General features: G+C 34.0%; 1 pseudogene; it reads left to right on the forward strand.

Annotated features, from left to right (window-relative positions):
- The first annotated feature begins 17,573 nt into the window (after positions 1-17,573).
- LOC141554732 (olfactory receptor 13D1-like) lies at positions 17,574-18,482 on the forward strand (annotated as a pseudogene).
- Positions 18,483-22,101: the final 3,619 nt, after the last annotated feature.

Below are 22,101 nucleotides of genomic sequence, written 5' to 3' on the forward strand. Positions count from 1 at the left end.
ATTCAGGGCTTACCAGAATTTAAGAAATTGATATTAAGAAATGTGGGAAATACAAAGATGACTAAGCCATAACAATTGCCCTCATGCCTCTAATAAAAATCATGTGCAATGTGGCATAGCAAAAGAGAGCACAGGACTAGGAGTCAGGAAAGATAAAAGAGTCTTGGATATTAGTTATACTAACCAGTTGAATGATCTTGAGTAATTTACTTCACTTCTCTGGGACTCAGTTTCCTCATCTATAAAATGAAAGATTTGAACAAGATAATCTCGAAGTAAGTTTACTTCCAGGTGTGAAATTATAACATCCAAATAAGAAGACATAAATCAGAAGAAAGATCACTTCTATCTAAGAAATGTCTCTACTAATTACCACAAAGTGTGGATGAAAATTCTCCTTTCTGAATGCATAACTAAAGATTGCTGCCATAGCATTTATTTCTTCCTTTTACTCCCATTTAGTCATCTACTTTAAGAGAGCAAAGAACAAATGGGCTCATGATGATTGAGATGTGCTGTAAGATAGTGTGACCTCAGCTTTCTTACCTTGAGGTATTCCCTTGAGGCATATCAGATACCAGCTACATTTTCAGAAGAACCTATGTTTTCTATTTGTGATCACAGCTGTTTTTCTCCATGAATTAGAAGTGGAGGAAATTTCCTGAAGATGATCCCCAGATAGCATAGCTATGTCAATTAGCAAAGGCCATGAGGTCACGAATCTAAAGCCTGCAAGAAATAAGGCTGAGCTTAGAAATAACCAAACTCCAGAGAAATAAAACTTAGTAAAAGCTGGAAATACAGCCTATGGCTTCATACCACTTCCACTCGATAAAACTTTAGCAGGACAATAATTGATATAAAATAATAAGTTTCACTAGCTGCTCAGATACATCTATAGAAAAAAAATATCTGAAAAAACCCTGTGAATAGGCACTTTGCATTATAATAAAATTAAACACTACTCTGAAAACAATGATCTTTGAAAACCCTTCTGAATATACTTAATCTACCTATCTCACCTTCAAATAAGTTGCTATGGTCTACCATCCAAAAGTACTTATTATTTATAGCTTTTCATGCATTCAGGGACTTTTTTCATTCCCTGACCAATTTAGTGTTCTAAGGCAGCAGAAAGAAGTTTTTGGAACCCTTAGAGACTGTCTCAGGAAGCCAATTATGTTTAAGATTTTGTTTGGATCTTTTTTTGTTCTTGTTATTAGGAAATTTCTTTTAAACAATATTTTTAGTAGTGTATGAAGTATTTTGTCACATTAATTCCAGGACATTTCTGAGAAAATGCTATCTCCTTTTCTTTTTAAAGCTTTATAATGGGTTTTTTTTGTTTTTAACATTGAAATCTTTCTCATTATAATTCCCATTTTCCATCAAATCTCACTATAGTACTCTGCTTTGTAACAAAGGAAAACATCATCATCATTGTTCATCAAATTGACTGGCAATATTATTCATGAGGTTCTGGATGGTTGGGTGTGGTTGGCAGAGGGAGCATTGATGGAATTGTTCCCAGAGTAGGCAAGGAAAAAGGCTCTGATAGAGATTAGTTTAGTTCCCTGGCCCTACCCTCTGTGGAAGTTATCCAGTCAGAAATCCATTATGTCAAACTCCTAAGGCTCACCCTCTGTGGAGGTTGTGGGTAACCCAGCTATGTGCTGTCAGAAATCCTAGTCATATCCCTGAGGTTATATTTTCCCTATAAATCTGCTTATGGAACATGCCATATTTGTTGAACTTTCTTTGCATTAATGCACTACTGCTGAAGTATCAGAAATGAGGATTGCCTTGACAGCAATGGGTTGTCCCTTGTCTGGCTGCAGGTTTTGTGAAAGAATTCACAAATCCCAATGAATACAGGCTCGAGGTTAGTGGCAAGACTGGGTTTATTACATTGAGAAGAGAAATATCTTAGTCAAGTGTAATATTCTTCTCTAAAATATAATATTCTCTTGTTGGGGTTTTCTTAGTGAATGAGATGAGGTGAGATCTTTCAAGACAATTGTGAAAATCGAGTAAGGCTTCATCTACTTCAGAGTTTGAGTAGGCCTGAAGGACTCTAAACATCAAGTCAAGGGTATAATTGTGTTCCCCTCCCATGATATCATCTGCCTATTTCAGCCAAATATGGACAACTATGTACTTATTGGTCAAGTTCAATTTCATGGGCAGATCTCATGTTTAGAATGTAAGACTCTCAGCCAATGAGGATGAGGGTCAGTGGTGGGAGGGGGTGTTTTGCGTTAGGGATTAAAGGGGCTGTCCTGCCCACAGGAGGCGCTTCCTCTCTTCGCTTGTCTGCTCGAAGGGTGGGACGCCCTTTGCTTTTCTCTAGAGCTCTCTCTCCAGCTTTTTTATTAAATGGTGACTCCTCACCATTTCCGTACCACACATTAGGGTCTCTGGAGGCAGCCTTCCTTTCAGTTCAGTAATAACGCCCATTGTAGCCAGGTGTTAAAATCCAAAACCTTTATTGTCTCTTTCCAAGCTCCAAGAGCTTCTAGTGGGTTTATCTTTCTGGCAGTGAGAGCTTCTTGCTTATATGCCCCACACTGAGTATACACCAATCATTATATCACTAGGAAACCATTATTTGTTGTAGGATTAAATCAATGCTAAACTTGATTTAACCATTGTCTCCTCAATTCCACTTAGTACCTAGCTTCAAGTTCTGGCCCATAACAATCAAGCACCAACATCCTGTTAAGACTTTTGCAAAGGTCTGAGCACATAGCATTTGATTAATTTGGGTCTTTTTGCCCTAGAGCTGAGGGTCTTCCAATAAAGGGTGGCGATCATACCCCAAGCCAAGATTTCCAATTGAATGAGATTATTTATCTAGGAGTTTCCCCTATGAATAGGAGGGTAGGGCCTCTCCCAGAGGAGTTTGAGATTTCTAACCCAGGGCCACCCTTACCCTACCAAGATCTCAGTTTATATTACCATAACACTCTATCTTGTGATGTCTTCTCCTTATCCCTACCCTCCTCTCCACATGGGATCTATGCTAATCCCACTATGCCTTATGGTGTCTCTCCTCTCAGATCCCCACTTCTCCTCCTAGCTAATCTTTTAGGAGACTAACCACCTTTTAGGATTTAGCCTGCCAGCTAAGGGTATGCCCCAGTCTCTTAGAGTGTTCTCTTTTTTCTGGTTAATTATGGGTTCCAATAGGGAACTTGACCTTTCCATCATTAATTGCTAAAACCCTTTTCCTGCTATCTGTATGCTCTCCCTCTCTATTTCATATTTACCATTCCTGGTGTGTATTATATACTTTCATTTTGCCTATAACTGGTGAGGTCTAGGGAACCAAATGAAGAGGTTCAGCTCCCCTAGATACCTGGTAGTCAGGGAGCCAAATGAAGAAGTTTGGGGTTCTTTCCCCAAATGATAAGGTTTAGTGCAGGCAGGGAATTATGGGAACTCCTCTGGTTGGCATAGAGGTCCTTCATAAAGGAATTTATGAATCCAAAAAGCTAGACTGGGAAAAGAAGTTTATTATTGGCACTGGGAATTCAGCTTTTGCTATGCATGAATAGAAAGACTGAATACCTTGGTGGCAAGGTCCCGACAGAGAAGTAAAGTTTCTAGCAGAGAAATCCTGACAAAGAGATATAAAATCTTGTTAGGGAAATAGGTGAGAAAGAGATAAAGAGGAGGTAACACTGAAAGAGAATATCATTTCAGTGGGCAGAGGATTGCTGCTATGCCAAAGGGAGAGAGAAGTTCCTTAGCATAGCATGACATGGCATGTTAGGTCCTCTGGGAGGAGCGAGCCTCAAGTTGGCTCTTTTTATAATTGAAGCCTATACTAGAAACTGGGGCTTGATGAGAGCTGGTGCAGTTTGAAATGGAATCAGAATAGAAAATCTTGGAACTGAATAAGTGTCTCTGAGTTAATCTCCAATTCATTGATCCTGGACTCAACTAGTCCCCTCAGATTACAAAATCACTCTATCTTGATTCCCTGGGTGGGTCTCTCAGGGGAGAGCTTAGCATTCCTCCCCCCAAAGTTAGAGAGAAAGAGAAAGAGTTTCAGGCTCCCCTCCTCATTACCTCTTCTCCTAAATAAATAAACCTACCTTTTGCCAAAGAGAATGACCATTGTGAATTCTTCATGTGGCCAAATCCCAACATTTGATAAGTACCATCACCTAGTGTCTATACCAGCCACATCATTATGAAACATAAACTTTAGTTCCTTTTCATTCCTTTATGAATGCTGTTTAAATTTCCTTTCCATTTTCCTTTACAATTTTTCCAAAATTGAAATCAGAAATTTTCCCTTTAACATTTTCTAAATGTTTTGTTGGTCATTTTCATTGTTCAATTTAGCCACAAAGTTTAAAGAAACACTTTTCTCCCCTGGAGGAGATCTACTGATTTTGTCAACCAATGCTTTGTTTTCTATATTCAGGAGTTCTGGGAAGCTTTCTAGTATCATTTTCTGCTATATAGCAAAATATAGGGTTTTTGATTTTTTCATAATCTTAAAAATCTACAATATTTCTGTCTCTTTCTTGATCTCAAGATCAGTCTTTTCAACTTGTAATGTTTGTTTTAATATTTCTACCTTTTGCTTCTTTTCTGTTATGTTTTTCTCTACAATATTTCACATTTCAAATCTTTAGTAAATGGAATTCAAATAGGATAGAAAAGTCAAAATCAGTGAATCAAGAGTTTTTCAACACCAGGAACCAGCGTTGGACAGTCAGTGCTTTGCTCTGGTTTCCTGAAATTTATAGGATGTCAGCAGAACTTAGGATACTTTGTAGGTAGAAACAACTGAACTTTTTATCTAGTAAGCTAGCTACTATTAAAAATTCCTTGGAATAGAAAGTTATCACTCTCTTTCCTTCTCTTCCTCCCTTAAAAAGGCATCCCAAGTGAGTTCCTACTGAGTCCTGACCTGCTTTATCATTTTAGTGATGCCCTGTCAGGTAGTAGCTACCCATTTACCATGGTCTTTATCTTCCCAAATAGACATTATCTTACAAGGTTTAAGGTCTTCCCTATTTTCAAATAATTTTGTATTTTAAGTAATTCCATGGTTTCTTTCTTGATATTTTTCCCAGGTGTGCTTTGTGGTGATTACCATAATTGATTATAGTTCTTTTCAATAAAATGTTTCAGGTGATTAAAAACAGTGAGCACCAAGTGACTAATTAACTCAATGATTGCACCTCTTTTCTCATTATGGAAATAATATTTATTGTAGAGAATGATTCTCAACATTCATATGACTCAATTTATCACATGATATTCATAAAGAGACTGAGAAATTGGAGAATTTATCTATTTTATTATCTCTTGCATAAAAGAAATATATAAAGAGATATAAATATTCATGGGCCCCTGCTATTAGGAATTTCTAAAATCAAATTACAAGGGCTCTCCTCTGCTCTCACACAATGTACAAGGTACCATTTAATAGCTGCTCTACCCCATAGCAAAGCAAATAAAATATGGAAAAGAATAAATATGTTAATTTTAGTTTATTTTATTGCATTTTCTATTTGTGTTTTTGAATTTCCCAAGATCCAAAAAATGGTAGTATTTGTATTAGATCTTACAGAGTAATTACTTTTCAGTCATGTATTATTCCCTAGAACCTTCACTTCAACCACAAACCTACCAATTCATAGTTCAAGATGAGGATGCAAAGAGCAATCAGTTCTAACTCTACTTTGGACAGTTCACCTATGCCATAAAGAGTCATATGGATATGAATTTCCTGGATCTTTATTGTTATATATTTTGAATCCCTCCTGTTCCTCTGCTGAGCATGTAACAATTTTTGTTTTATTTTTTTTTATTTTTATTTTCTGTCTTTTTATAGTCTGTTTTTTTCTTATTTTTTTATTCAGTTCAATAAAAAGGTAAACAAAGAAAAAGAAAAAAAGAACTAGGCTAGAAAATGAGCAAACAACAACAAAATAAGAACTTGTCCATAAAAAAACTATATTGATAACAGAGATCAAGACACAAACTCAGAATAATGATTATAATAAAAAAACAGCTACATACAAAACCTCAAAGAAAAATGCTAATTCTATATAAGAAAAAAAAAAAAAAAAGAAATTCTGGAAGGCTTAAAGGAACAGAGAAAAAGCAGCAGAGGAAAATTGGGGAAGGAAATTAAGTGATATAAGAAAAGTATAAAAAGAAAAGTAGCAAGTTGATTAAAAGGGACAAAAATCACTAAAGAAGAAAACTCTTTAAAAAAGAGAATTAGACAAATGGAAAGAGATTTTTTTTTTTTCAAAAGCCTCACTAAGGAAAAGAATTCATTAAAACTTTGAATTGAGTAGATGAAACTAATGACTCCATGAGACAGGAAGAAACAATAAAACAAAGTTAAAATAATGAAAAATAAGAAGAAAATGTAAATATCTTACTAGAAAAGCAACTGACATGGAAAATAGATTGAAAAGAGATTAATTTAAGAATAACTAGAGTAGGAGTAGCTAGGTGGCACAGTGAATAGAGGATCAGCCCTGAAGTCAGGAGGACCAGAGTTCAAATCTGGCCTCAGACACTTAACACTTCCTAGCTGTGTGACCTTGAGCAAGTCACTTAACCCCAATTGCCTTGGGAAAAAATAATTACTACACTACAAGAAAGCCATAATCAAAAATAAAGAACTTAGACATCATCTTTCAAGAAAATCTAAAAGAAAACTGCTTTGATATCTTAGATGAAAAGGGTAAAATTTTTTAAAACCACCATCATCTCTTAAAAGAGATCCCAAAATGAAAACTCCTATGAATATTATAGCCAAATTTCAGAATTCCCAGGTAAAAAATAAAATATTGCAAGTATTCAGAAAGAAACAGTTAAAATACTTTACAGTCACAGTCTGGATCACACATGCAATAGCTTCCATCTTAAAGTGTAAGTCTTGAGGATTACCTACCCAGCAAAACTGATTATAATTCTTCAGGGCAATAAATAAACAATTAATGAGGTCTTGCAAAGATTCCTAATGAAAAGATCAGAGCTAAATAGAAAATCTGACACTCAAACTTACAAGACTCAAGAGAAGAATAAAAAGGTAAACATGAAAGAAAAATCTTAAAGGACTCAACAAGAGTAAACTGTTTACATTCCTAATGGGAAGATGAATCATCTAACAACTAAAAACCCTATCATGATAAGAGCAGTTAAAGGATTTTACATAGACAGGGATATAGGTTTGAGTCAATTAGATTAAAAACAGTTTCCAAAAACATTAAAGAGGAGAAAGAGGGATGAAATTAAAAGAGGGATGCAATTAAAAGAGGAAAAAGGAATAGAATTCAAAAGATTTTCTCCAGTAAAAGTGGCACATAAGGAGGAAAAGGAGAATAGTGGGAAATGCTGGACCCTCTAATTGGCTCAAGAGGGAAGAATATGTGTGACATGTCTGTATCTCAGTTATGTATAAAAATCTAACTTACCCAATATAGAAATAGGAGTAGGAGATAAGACAAAGTGGAGAGGATTCAGGGATGATAGTTTACAGGAAACAACGGGTAGATGCAAAATAGATTTTTGAAACAAGATAAAGAGAAAGAGAAATACAGAGAGAAAAAGATGACAATGATGATGAAAAAGAAAAAGAAACAGAGGGTAAAAATACACAGTAATCATAACTTTGAATATGAATAGAATATCAGCCATGAAGTAGATAGCAGAATAGAAACCAGGATGCAACAACACATTGTTTAGAAGAGACAACACTTGAAATAAAAAGACACAATAAAATAAAGGACTGGAACAAAATTTAATATGCTTCGGTTGAAGCAAAAAAGGCAGGGGTAACAATCATACTCAAATATAAAGAAAAATCAAAAATAGAAATAATTAAAAGAAATTATCAGGGAAACTACATATTATGAAAAAAAAATTCCTAGACAAGGAAATAACAAAATAATTTTATAGCAAATTTCTCATTTATCAAATATATAGAGAATTGAGTCAAAGGCTTTTCTCCAGTTGATAAATGGTCAACAGATATAAATAGGCAATTTCAGAAGAAGACATCTAATCCATAGTCGTATGGGAAAAGAGCTTTCAATCACTATTTATTAGAAAAATGAAAATTAAAACAATTTTGAGTTGCCACTTCACATATCAAAAAATTACAATGAGAGAAAATAGGTATCTTAATAAGCTGTTAGTGAAGAAGTGCATTGAGCTAACCATTTTGAAGAACAATTTCAAACAACAGCTAAAGGACCATAAAACTATGTATGCTTTGATCCAGTAATAACACTATTAGGCCCAAAGAGATCAAAGGAAAAAGGAAAAGAAACTATATGTACAAAAATATTTATATCACCTCTTTTGTGATGACTAAGAATTAAAAATTGAAGGTATTCTCTTCAGGATAAAGGTAAAAACAAATTGTTGTTATGGTTATAGAGTATTATTGTGCTTTCAGAAAGATTGAAGGGGATAGTTTCAGAAAAACATGGCAAGACCTATTTAAACTGATGAAAAGTGAAATCAGAAGAACCAAGAAATCATTGTGCTTAATAATGGCAATGGTGTAATAATCAACTGTGAAAGACTTAGCTACTCAGCTCAAGACAATGATCTAGGACAATTCCAAAGGACTCATGATAAAAAATTTTTAAAATGCTATCCACCTCGAGAGAAAAATAAGGAATTGTGAGTGCAAATTGAAGTATAATTTTCTCATTTCCTTTATTTTTTTGCAATAAGGCTAATGTAGAACTGTTTTGTATGATTTCATAATTATAATTAATATCATATTTCTTGCCTTCTTAGTGAGTAGAGGAAGGAATGGGAGGAAGAGAGAGAATTTAGAATTTAAAATTCAAAATGAAAAGAATGTTTAAAAATAATAAATTTAGAAGAAAAAAAAACCTACTCTCTCTTTCCCTTTTCCCTACTCTATGTATTATCAGCCAAATCCAGACATCCTTTTTCTCCTCCAACTAGGGAATTTCTCTTCCCTTTTCATTGTTCCCAAATTCATTCCATCAGACAGCTTTCTCTATAATGCTTGCTAGCAGGGGTGAAGGAGTTAATGAAAAAGTGACAATATTGCAGCATTGTCCTACATAATAAAATGACATTCTTACTCATTTTAGTCTAGAGCAAATGGAAAATTCTGATATAACTTAATTCTACCTTTTTGTGAAGTTTTATTTTTTAAATGCTATTAATAAAGTAAAATCATAACATTCTTAAATTTCTGAGTCCCCAGTCACTAGAAAGCCTGGGACTTTTGAACAAAGGTTCAATCTCTATCTCTGTATTAAATCCTTCCTTTATCTCCATGTATTGTTACCAAACACTTTTTTGCCTTTTATAGCCCTACCATTTATAAGAAAATTCACAGTTCAAAAGGAATTTAATATCTTCTTTTATATCCAGAGACAATTCAGGTTTAAATAAATTTTATGCCACCAAACCCATCATGTGAACGATAGGAATCCTAAACATTGACCTTTCTCTAGATATGTGATTCTTTCCCACTTACTATATATTGATCAGAAACAAACTTCTCACTCTGAGTTTGTCTCTAAGCCTGACAAGGTACCTCTCTCTTTAAGAAAAAAGAAACTAAGATTTCATAAAGAATAGGAAAGAACTGAATATAAATATGGAATTGAATGATCTGGTTTGAATTGGGGGGGGGGACAGATGATGCTAGTCATATGACTATGGAAATTCACACAATCTTCAAAACAGAGATAACAATACTTTTACTATATATATATATATATATATATATATATATATGTATGTATTTTTTTTTTAAACATTGTAAAGAAGATTCTTTATAAAGAATCATACAAACCTAATCTAATATTAAGGATAACTTTCTTTATTGTTTCATTGAATCATGGAAAATTCATTGTGATTTCAAAAGCATACCTGAATTTTCAGATTTCAGAGGGTATAGAACTTTCAGAATTTCAGAAATTACAATTCTTTATTCCTGAGCAGAAATTACAACTCTTTATGCCCCTGGAGGAGGGGCGAGGAGCAGACAAATAGACAAAAGTGAACCAGCCCAAAGCCTTTCAGAATTTCTGTTGGGTTGAAATTTTACTAATAGAAAACAAAACTTTGCTTAACATAAAATACCCAGAAAATGTGAATAAATACAATAAGTCAACAAGCATTTATTATGCATCTATTATTTAGCTAACCAACTCAGGCAGACAACAACCAATTATATAAGCAAGCCATAGACTAGATAAAATGGAATTAATCTTAGGAAGAAGGAGCTAACATTAAGGGAAAATAGGAAATAACATTATTATTAAGATTAATCACATCCATTACAAACTTTAAATCACCAGTTGAACTGCATTTCAATTTAAATATTCTAAAATAAGGGTTTTTATTCTGGAGTCTCTGAACTTCATTTTAAAAATATATATTGACAACTATTTCAATGTGAATGATTTCTTTTGTAATCCTATGTGTTTTATTTTATATTTTAAAAAGCATTATTCTGTGAAGGGGTCCACAAGATTCACCGACTGCCAGAGTTTCCACAACAAAAAAAGGGCTTTAGAACAACCTCCCATCCATTTTAAAAGATATACCACAGAATATGCAATGGACAATTGTATACTATGTTTAAATTCGTTTTTAGTGCTAAATAATTTAATCTTGGGAAGATGGAGAGAAGGCTTAAGTAATACTTTCCCTAAAACCTTAGAAAAATATTTTCTTAAATAATATAACAAAATATTTAACTAGTACCAACCTACCTTCTAGGATAGTTAGTTTACTATGAAGAAGTAACTAAAGTACTTGCAAAAAATAACCCAATACTATTGAGATTAATTGGGTCCCTGAGACATTACTTCTAAAATACCAAAATGTTACCAAGAAGTCCCAAAGAGCATGAGAAGTTATAAATGAAGTAATTCTAATGGCTATGACTCTAATGGAGTCTATTTTAAAGTGGGCAAGGTATGATGAATATACTTATGGATCATCAAGCTTCATTGATTTCATAGATACGTAATTTTAATTTTTTGGACAGGATACATTCATACAAGGCTTTTCACACCCTTAATGAAATATTCATTTTGTCTGAGTAACCTGAAAATTGGTTACCAACCTATCCCATAACTATTATTTGTCTTCATAATGTTGGATGTGATAGAAGTTTTGTGTAGCCATAGGTCATACTGACATGGTTGGCAAATTTCCCTTTCCTATAGCTTTTTTCAATGATGAACTATTATGAGTTTGTGAGTCCAGAAACCCATGCTAATCAGCATGGCTGCATTTTTAATACAATAATTGACATTCTCAATAAATACACTCTCCTGTTTCACCTTTTTAGGCAAAACCCGCCTTTCCTAACAATTACACATACTCTTGCTCTACCTTGAAAATTGCAGTAACTATCTCTGCTCCTGGGTAGCTTAGGAATTGAGGTAAGAAATCTATATTCAAGCATTTTTTAAAATTATTATTTAAGAACAGCATTGATTCTGAATAAAAAAAATTAATCTCTTCTACAATATGTTTGCATGAATTACCCTCTACTTTAAACCTCTGATGATAAGGTATGCATTACCCACTGAGGCAACTCATTCCATTTTAGTAGCTTTAGTAATTATTATTATTAAGAACAACAACAATAATAATGATAACAGCACCTATAATAGTAATATATATGATCACACAATAATCCTGTGATGAAGTTATCATAATAACTTTAAGATCTTATAAAAGCAAATATTTGGGAGGATCTTTCTAAACTGTTCTTTTTTTTAAAAAAATTTTAGTTTCAACTCAAGGAATAAAACAAGCATTTCCATAACACAGTACAATTTAAAAGATTATTGGACATGAAACTGCAAATCTACTATATACAACTTGCTTGTCCCTCCAAATATACAACAAAATTATTATGTATTCTTTTCCTTTTTTTTCTTTCCCTTTCCAGAGATGGTTACCATTGGACACAAACATCACACACACACATACACATGCACACCCTTATCTGTATGTGTGTATATGTATATACACACATATATATACATATATATATAAGTGTGTAAGTATATGTATGTGTGCATATCTCTGTGTATTATTCTATACATATTTATATTAATTTTCCCTCTGGATTCAGATAGTATCCCTCTTCATATCTTCTTTATTTTTAATTTGTGTATTTACAACAATAAGAATAAATCACTCAAAGTCTTTTCTAAAACACTGTTACTGTTGCTGTATATAGTGTTGTCTTGGTGCTGCTCACTTCATTCTTCATCATTTCGTGCATGTCTTTATATGCCTTTCTAATTTCAATGAGCTCTTCATTTCTTGTAGCACAATAGTATTCCATCACAACTACACCCATAACTTATTTAGTTATTACCCAATTAATTGATGGAGATCCTGCAATTTCTAGTTCTTTGCCATCATAAAGAGAGCTGATATAAATATACTATTCACATTTAATTTCATGAATTTCCCTTCATCTTATTCTTAGTCACTATTTTCTTTCTCAGGATATCTTTTTACCCACTCCCTCACCTTATCTCTATATTCCCCACTTTATCTTCTCCCCCCCACATCTCACCTTCACCTCACCCTCCTGGTCCAATTGTCCCCCACCCCCTCTCCTTACTCCTCAATCTCAATCCACACACCCTTCTAAGAATCGTTTCCCCCACGCTGACCCCCAGTTTTCTTACTTCTCTACCTCATTTCATAATACTATCCCTATATATGTTCTATGTTCCACTCCAACTGACTAGTCATAGGATTCTTGAACTACAGCTGAAAGGAACCCTGGAGATGATCTAACCCTGTCATTTTATAGATGAAGAAACTGAGTGTCAGAGAGGCTGTTGTTACCCATCCAAATTTGTTGTTTTTTCAGTCATTTCAGCTGTGTCTGACTCTTAGTGACCTCATTTGGGATTTTCTTGGCAAAGATACTGGAGTGGTTTGCCATTCCACTTATGGAACTTAGGCAAAGAAATTTAAATGTTTAAAACACAGGGTCACATAGGTAGCAAGTATCTGATGCCTAATTTAAACTCAGATCCTTCTGACTTCAGATCCTGTTTTCTTAAAATCTACTGTACTACCTAGGCAGGTAATAAGAGAAATGGAATTTGAACTCAGGTCCTCTGACTACAGAGACAATGGTTTTTCCCCCTCACTATTCAGCATCCCCTAAAGTATATTGTAGATGCCTTTGGTACAAAGCCAGAATTTGAATACAAGTCTTTTTTACTCCTATTCAAGCATTCTTCCCAACATATCCAACTGTCTCTGCTTTCGGAAGTTTCCTCTCATTTTACACACTAAGGGAATAAGCATTGGACATGATATCAAAAGACCTCAGTTTTACTCAGGGCTCTGACACTAATCAAATAACCTAATGTTTAAAAAAAATTAATAATTGAACCCAGTTGATTTTCAGTAACATTTTTATTAGCATCCTTTTCAAGTTTTTTTTTTTTTTTTTCCAAAATGCAACACAGATTTTGTATAAGCTCAAAATAATACCATTAAGTAATAAGACAAGCTTTAGGAATAGGCTATTACATTAAATGTCAGTTATTATTAATCATGTGACCTTGAGCAATTCAATTAATTTATCCATTTCTCAATATTTTTATGGGTAGAATAGTAATGACAACAGGTGTGTTGCACATATCATGGAAATGTTTATGAAGAAAACACTGTAAAATGCTGAGTTTGGGGAGACTTTTTGTTGTTTTTTTTTCTAAAAGTGAGAAAGCTAATTTTTATGTTCCTTAGAGTGAATTGAAAATCCCTTCTCAGCGAGTGATTTTGAATAGCTTAGATTTCTAAAGTTTAGAATCTCAAAGAGATCCATGGACTCAGGGGTACAAATAAATGGAGGCAGTGGTACGAAAGTGAAGGCAAAGTCACAGAAATTCCCATTTGATTGGACTGCCAGTTTCTTTTTCTGACCTTCTGAATGACTGGAGATAAAAATGAATTTTTATTCAGGATTTTCCTGTCTTTTCTCCTGTTTTAAAGGCATTTGCATGCCTCTTCTGATTCAGGTCTTTGTTTTTCTACTTAGGATTTTTTCCAGGTACATTGTCTTACCCCAAAGAAGATCACATGGAAAAAAAAAATCTTTGACAGACTTCTGGTGACTAAGTCTAAGATTGTTTATATCTCACAAATGAAAAATACAACAGAACTAGAAAGGACCTTAGAGTTCATGAAATACAAACCAGTGATTTTGCAGAGGGGGATATTAATCCATTAATGTCAGGAACTAATTAGTAGCTGATTTAGAATCCTGCAAAAAACAATTTGTGTCTGTATGTTGCTGGAAAACGTCTTTATTGACCATAATTAAGATTTCATTAACTCAAATTCCCTCCAAACAAAATTTTATTTTAGTTTTACAAAACACATTCATAAGTGTATGTGAGGTAGAGCATCAAAGTAATACCCTATTTTTCGGAGAAGGTAACTGAAGCTGCAAAGGAATACAGTTAGCTGAGAGGTTGCAGGGAGAAAGCGCAAAATGGATATTGAATCAAGAATGCCTGGGCTCAATTTTCTTCCCAGACTTTCACCATCTGTGTGATCTTGACAAGGAACATATCCTCTCTAAATTTCCTCATCTGTAAATAGAGATAATAACATCAAAATTACAGAAAAGTTGGGAAGATCAAATTAGGTAAAGTGTTTTGTAAACTTCAAAGCATGACATAAAAGGGAGCTAACCATGGTAGCATCAGCATCAGTAATTGTGATAAGAGCAAAGTAAAAGCTTCTAAGCCTTTTTCTTCCTCTCTTCTTTTTTTTTCTTTCCTTTCTCACTTTCTCTCCCATCCTTTATTCTCTTTTCCTCTTTTCCTTCCTTCTCTCTTTGCTTCTCCTTCCTTCTTCCTTCCTTTCTTTCTCAGACATAAAAAGCTTTAAAAGAAAAAAACGCAGGACTAGATATACTCAAAAGTTAATTATATCAAATAATTAAACATTAATCCCAATTTTATATAAAGTGCAAAAAATAGCAAAAGAATGAATCTATCAAATTCTTCCATGACACAAATAATGTGAAGATGGAAGTGATAAGATATAGTGAATGATCATAAATGAAGAGAAAAAAGAATGCAATTGATTCTTAGATTACAAACCATATGACCAGAAAGGCAAGGAGACTCTCAACAGAATGCTATTGGGACTATGGAGAGAGGAAAAAGGACTGGAGGAAAAAAAAAGATACAAAAATACCTGAATGAATGAACCTTTATTAAGTAGTTATCATGTTCTAGGCCCTAAGCTAAGTTATGGAAACGGAAATACAAATTAGCCTGATCTCCAAAAGTTTATACTCTAATATAAAGCTTTTTAAATGGTGGATCATTAGCACTTATAGAATTGCAGAAGTGAAGATGGGGGTTACAAAATTATGATTTGTTCCCAGTAAATATTTGATTTGTATACTTATTTAGTAGATGCCTGCGAATACATAAAGATTTTTTGGATGAATATGGTTTGAGGGTCTGGTTCTGGAAAAAAAACAAAAGCTTACTTCTCAGAGCCAAGGTCATATTGGCAAAGTCTACATTCTGATGGAAGGAGGATAAGGAAGTCAACCTGAGTACAAGAGGAATGGTTTGGAAAATGAATAAGACATGATCCCCAACAATGAGGCACTTATAAATAATTTAGTTAGGGAAATAAGACATTCATACCAAAACAAAAACAATAACCCCATTATACAAAATAGAAAGTTGTCTCATAGCATAAAGTACTAAATTAACATTACCAGAGGGACAGGTAAAGAATAATCTTTAGGGGCAGCAGTTGGTATAGTAGATAGATCATCAGTCCTGAAGTCAGGAGGACTTGAGTTCAAATTTGGCCTCAGACACTTAATACTTCCTAGCTGTGTGATCCTGGACAAGTCACTTAACCCCAATTGCTGCAGAAAAAAATTAAAAAGAATAATAATAACCTTTCAGAACAATGACATTACTGTTCATAGAGGGGGGTGGGTAGAAAACCAAAGGAAACTCCATTGAGGAATTGGCATTTGAACTGATCTTTTAAGAATAAATAGGATTTAAAAGGGCAGCAATTAAGGCAAGAGAAAAAAGGGTAGAGGAATTGGAGAGAAAAGGTTCCAAAAGGAGGGAATAGCATGAGTAAAGATTCAAGTGTGGGAAAGAAAAGGTTTCAAATTTCAGACATGGAAGTCTAGTCTCTGGTTTGTTTGTTTGTTTGTTTGTTTGTTTGTTTGTTTGTTTTTCTGGAGATTAGGACACAAGAAAATGAGTAGCCTGGAAAGCAAGAACTATTTCTTTTTTCTTTGAAGTATTTAGTATAGTGTCTTGCATATAGTATTTAATAAATGCTTCTTGAATTGAATCTAATTGAATGGAATTGAGTAGTAAGAAACAATGATAAAAAGAAAGGTTAGGAGGGAAGGAGAAGAATTTAGAACTCAAAATTTTATAAAAATAAATGCTAAAAATTGTCTTTACATATAATTTGGAAAAATACTATTTTAATTAATGGATAAAAACAGATTTGGCTCTAGGTTATAGAAGACTTCAATGCCTGGCTTTATTTAGAAGGCACAGATATCATTAAAAGTTAATGAGGTTGGCTGAGGGTAGGATAAAAACAATAAATATAATTCTCAATTGAAATTATGCCTGTGGCAAAGTGGGAAGAATAGCATAGATGACCATGCATTATGTAAGCAAAATTATAGCTATCATATACTGAGCCAAAGAAAAAGAGGGAATATGTTTAGCATATACAAAGTGAATGTTAAGAATTTTAAATGTTTTTCAAGCCATTAAGACCATAGGTCATGTAGGGGGAGAAGATTGAGGTAAGGTACCTTAACTTCTGATCCTCTTAAACTAAATGATGGCTTATCTTTTCTCTTTTCAAAGATAATTCACATTTTCCTCAAGAGATAATATGGAATTCTGTCAATGGTTTTTAACACTCTCCTGTGTACCATCTCTTGATGACAACAAGAAGGAAACCTAAGATTTGAAGAATGGTTAATCTGTATCACCCAGTGGAAGTAAATACATGTGCAGACAAAAGGACTTTATACCTACAAAGGATCCATATGTTGCCAGTAATTTTCTAAAACCAGAATTACTTATGCTTGCTCCCCAAGTTCTCTCTTCTTCCCTTCTCCCTAACTTCAAGGGTCTAGTAAAATATAGCAGCTGCTATCTATCCACCAGTATTAAGCAAGTGAATTTGGGAAAGATTGGAAATAACTAAAGATTTGACAGTGTGATTGGGGAAATCAATATTTGTTTCACAATTTCTCTGAATTCATAGAAGAGTTAATATTTGAAACTAAAATAAAATCAGGTAAAATATCTTGCAGGTGTAAATTGGAGTCTAGAACACATCCTTGAATTTCAAATAAAAATCTTTTGTATATCTTTAAATAAAGATATAAACTGCAACTAATAGGGCCAAGTCTGTTTTATATAAGTATTTAAAAGTGCAAGGAATGGTAAATATTTGAATTTATCCTGTACTTCTCTAAGTAATTTAATGCTAAAAATAAGAGAGATAAGTGAATGGAGAGGGCAAATCAAACGGTTGCACTGGAATTCATTCTTTTGGGACTTTCTAAGCACCACAATGTTGAGATGGTTCTCTTTGTGTTGTGTTTGGGGATATATTTGGCGATTTTACTGGGGAATTCCTCACTCATTGTATTGAATCTTTTGGAGTCCAACCTTCACAATCCCATGTATTTCTTCCTCAGTAACCTCTCCTTCATGGACATCTTTGATACATCCTCCTCTGTGCCATTAATGTTGGTTAATTTTCTATCAGTCAGGAGAATAATATCTTTCCCAGGATGTGCATTACAAATGTACCTAACTCTTGCTCTTAGAGTGTGCTGCTGGCCATGATGGCCTATGACAAGTATGTGGCCATCTGTAATCCCCTGAGATATACAATCATCATGAATATGAGAGTCTGTGTGCAGTTGGCATCCCTGAGCTGGATAGGTGGGAGTGTAAATTCATTACTGCAAACAGTCCTCGCACTGAGGCTTTCATTTTGTGGAAATAACATGATTGATCATTTTTTTTGTGAAATCTTGGCTGTCCTAAAACTGGCCTGTGTGGACATTTCCCTCAATGCTTTTGTCATGATGATAGCACTTGTACTAGTCACATTGACTCCACTGCTGCTCATTTTCATCTCATATGTGTTCATCCTTGCCACCATTTTGAGAGTCAACTCAGCTGAAGGAAGGAAGAAAGCCTTCTCCACTTGTTCAGTCCATTTGACTGTGGTCATCATATTCTTTGGAACTATACCTTCATGTATTCAAAACCCAAGGCAAAGGATCCAGATTCAGACAGATTTCCTTATTCCATGGGACTTCCATGTTGAATCCTATTATCTACAGCCTGAGGAATAAGGAGGTAAAGGCAGCAGTGAAAAAGGTGATGTTCTCTAATAAAACATGAAGTATATATCACTGTTTTTATTGTACACATTAATATAAGAAAATCACAACATATATATTCAAGAATCATTGACATTATCTAGCAGCCTTCATTTTGTTAGTGTGTGAACTCAAAAAAAATTGCTTTTCCTTTGAATTCTGTGATCATTAGTTTATAGATGTAGATTGCATATTTTCACAAAAATAGATTTGTATAATAAATGAGAAATATGCTTCTTGGTGTGGTGTGTACATGTATGTCTGTGTATGTGTGTATGTATACAGATATGTATATTTATCCATGTGTGGGTATGTGTGTGTGCTTATGTATGCTTGTGAATTGTGTTTAATCAATCCAAATCTTCATGATCCATTTGGGGTTTTCTTGACAAAGATACTGGAGTGGTTAGCCATTTTCTTGCTACCTGACAAGATAAAACCTACATGAGAAGGAAAATATTACTTCTTGAGTCAGTCTATTCTACTTTTGCACAGCTCTAATTAAGACTTGAAAAGAATCCACTGCACTACCACAATTACTCTGCTTTCTTCTTTGGTCCTTCCAGCCTGGTCCCAACCTATCCTTCCAACTTCACTGAACATGACTCCCCTCCTGTACTCAGGAGTTCAGCTAAACTAACCTTCTCTTATTTCCTCACATACAACACTTCATCCCAATCCTTTTCTGTAGCAGTCACATACAGATAATGCCTTCACCTCAAAGTCCCTTTCTTCTTTTAAAATGCAGCCCAACTATTAACTTCTACATGAATCCTCTTCTGATTTTCCCTAGCTACTAGTGCCTTCCTTTCCAAACTATCTTGTTTTTAATTGCTTTGTATATACTTGTATTTGTACACATTTTAGTTGTCTTTTATATATATATTAGATATGCTTTGGTTGTCTCCCCTATTTGGATGCTTGCCTCACAAATACATAAACACTTTTTTCAACAAAGGCATTTAACAAATGCTTTTTGATCGACCAAGTCTTCTTGATGGTCTGTTAATGTGAGTTCCACAGAACTTACCTGAATTTGAATACTAATGGTTTTGAAGCATTTGGACATTACTATTTGGTAATAAAAGTGGTGCCTTTGGGAAAAAAAATGTTAAAGAAGGTCTTTTTTATTTTTAGTTTCTCCAGTATTATTTCTGCCACCACAATCACCCCACTGTTTGATTTCTAACAACCCAGACCAAATAAATAATTTGAATTATACAAGGGGAAGTGACCTTTATAGGATGATGGAAAACAAATTTAAAAGAATAAACATATTGGGGACAGCTAGGTGGCACCTGGATAGAGCACCAACCCTAAAGTCATGAGGACCTGAGTTCATATCTAGTCTCAGACACTTACCACTTCCTAGCTGTGTGACCCTGGGCAAGTCACTTAATCCCAATTGCCTCAGAAAAAAAAAAAAAAAAAGAATAAAGGTGTCAAGCAGTCACCTATAAATCCGTACTTCTCAGCAGATCTCCCTATGCCACTGACTATTCTAGAACAAGTTCAACTCAAAACTTCTTTGTCAGTCCTTCAGTCTCCTACTTAAAGTTCACTTCATCATTTCATTCCACCAAAACTGAAATTAAAATCACAGCACCTAAATTCAAAATTCAGATCTTCTATTTACTATCTGTATGACCTTCAAGAAATCATTTAACCCCCTCTGGGCCTCAGGTTTTTAATCTGCATAAGAAACATATTGGACTAGATGTCCTCTAAAGTACCTTCCAGCTTTATATCCATGTTCTGTATTATATTATCATTCTACATATGTGATCTGAATACTTCTGATACCCTGTAGCTCCTTCTAAAAGTAATGAGATTTCTTATAAATATAATCATATATTACAAGACACTTATAAAGCCCAAAAACAGTTTGTTACAGTTTCATTTAATTCATATAGATTAATGGAGTACATATCATTATGAATCAGTAAAAACTAAGAATTAAGAATATTGTAAAATATATGCTCACCATTGATTGTTATGAAAAATCCAGAATGGTAAGCCAACTTCAAATCATGTCATGCAAGGACTAGTAGAAGTAAGAATTTCTAGCTTGGAGTATAAAATACTTTTAAAAAAGACATGATTGCTATTTACTAATTGAAGAGCACTCATGGTAAAGTTCTCTTCATTCTAACTGTCCCAAGGTCTCATTGTAAATAAAAACTTCCTAATAATTAGAGCTATCCCCCAAAAGAGTAAAGGACAATATTTGGACGTAATGCATTTTCATTTACTAGAGGTCTTCAAGTGAAAATTGAATACCACTTTTCAATATTGTGATGAGGGAATAATACCATTTCAGTGTCTTTAAGATCCTTGAAGATTTGGGATATCATGAAAAGCAAAAAATTCTTCACCTTCAGGTTTACAATATAAACAAAAAATAGAGCATTTTTATCCCAGTATAAACACATAGATAATGAGGGTGACACATCCATTGTTAGAACTAGAAGGAAGGTGGGAGAGAGATGTTGGATTGCTTGCCAAACTCAAGTTCTACACAGCCATTATGTTTACTTCATTGTGGTATGTGTTTGAAACCTGGGCAGGCTATCAGTGACATGCCAGAAAATTGAACCTCTGTGATGTAAACTATCTTGGGAAAATTTTAAGAAGGATAGGGTACCAGACACCAAGGTCTTCTCTAAAACTGACCAGACACATTACATTTAAACTCTTGCACAGACAGTGCAACTCTGATGGGCTAGTAACATAGTCTAGATGCCAAATGTACATTTACTTAAAAAACTATTTAAATTACATATCTTGCATGGCCTTTGCCCTTGGCCTTCCAAAAGTTTAGCTCCCCCAAAATGCTAGAAATTTCCTTGCAAAATATATTGGTACGTCAAGAATACCAATGGATTATACAAATGGACCAAAATTGTTCCTTCCCATCACACAATATGACCAGTCCATCCCAAATTTTTTTTTGCAAAGAATTATGTAGTAATTTTAAGTTTGCTTAAGATTCAATCTCTTCTTAAATCTGATAATAACTCTAGCAAATGAGTATAGCTGCTATTCTTCATTGAGGTTCAGTGACATGCCCATTGCTATATAGCTAATGAAGGACAAAGATGGGATTTGAATCAAGGTATTTCTAAAGTAAACCCCATACTCAGCATTGCACCACACAGCCTCTCTTGGCATCCTCCTTTCAAGATTCTTAGCTTAGATTATGTCCTAAATTTCTGACACATTCAACAATAAAAAAAACCTAAAAATTTCCACTTCAACTGCAAGATGTCATTATCACAAACTTCAATTTTCCCAAGAGATCAACTAAAGGCCTTTCATATATTCCAGAAGTAAACACAATGTTCTTTTTTATAAACATCCATTATCTCATACTTTCAACACATTCTATATCCCTAGTACTCATTAGCTTCTTCCAGGGAAAGCTGAGAGAAAAACTCTCAGAAGAGCTGAGAATATTCATTCAATAGCAAGAAATGTCCCTCCCTATAATCTCTGAGGAAAGAGTTCTTTGCTGTAGATTTTTTTTTGGCCCATGGAATTTTATATTAATTAAAATTTATTATTAAGCTCCACATAATTGGGTATTGGGGATATGATCCCCTAAGCATTCTTATGTTTTTCTTCACTTCTGAACATTCACA

The sequence above is a fragment of the Sminthopsis crassicaudata genome, chromosome 1, assembly GCF_048593235.1.
Source record: "Sminthopsis crassicaudata isolate SCR6 chromosome 1, ASM4859323v1, whole genome shotgun sequence".
NCBI lineage: Eukaryota > Metazoa > Chordata > Mammalia > Dasyuromorphia > Dasyuridae > Sminthopsis > Sminthopsis crassicaudata.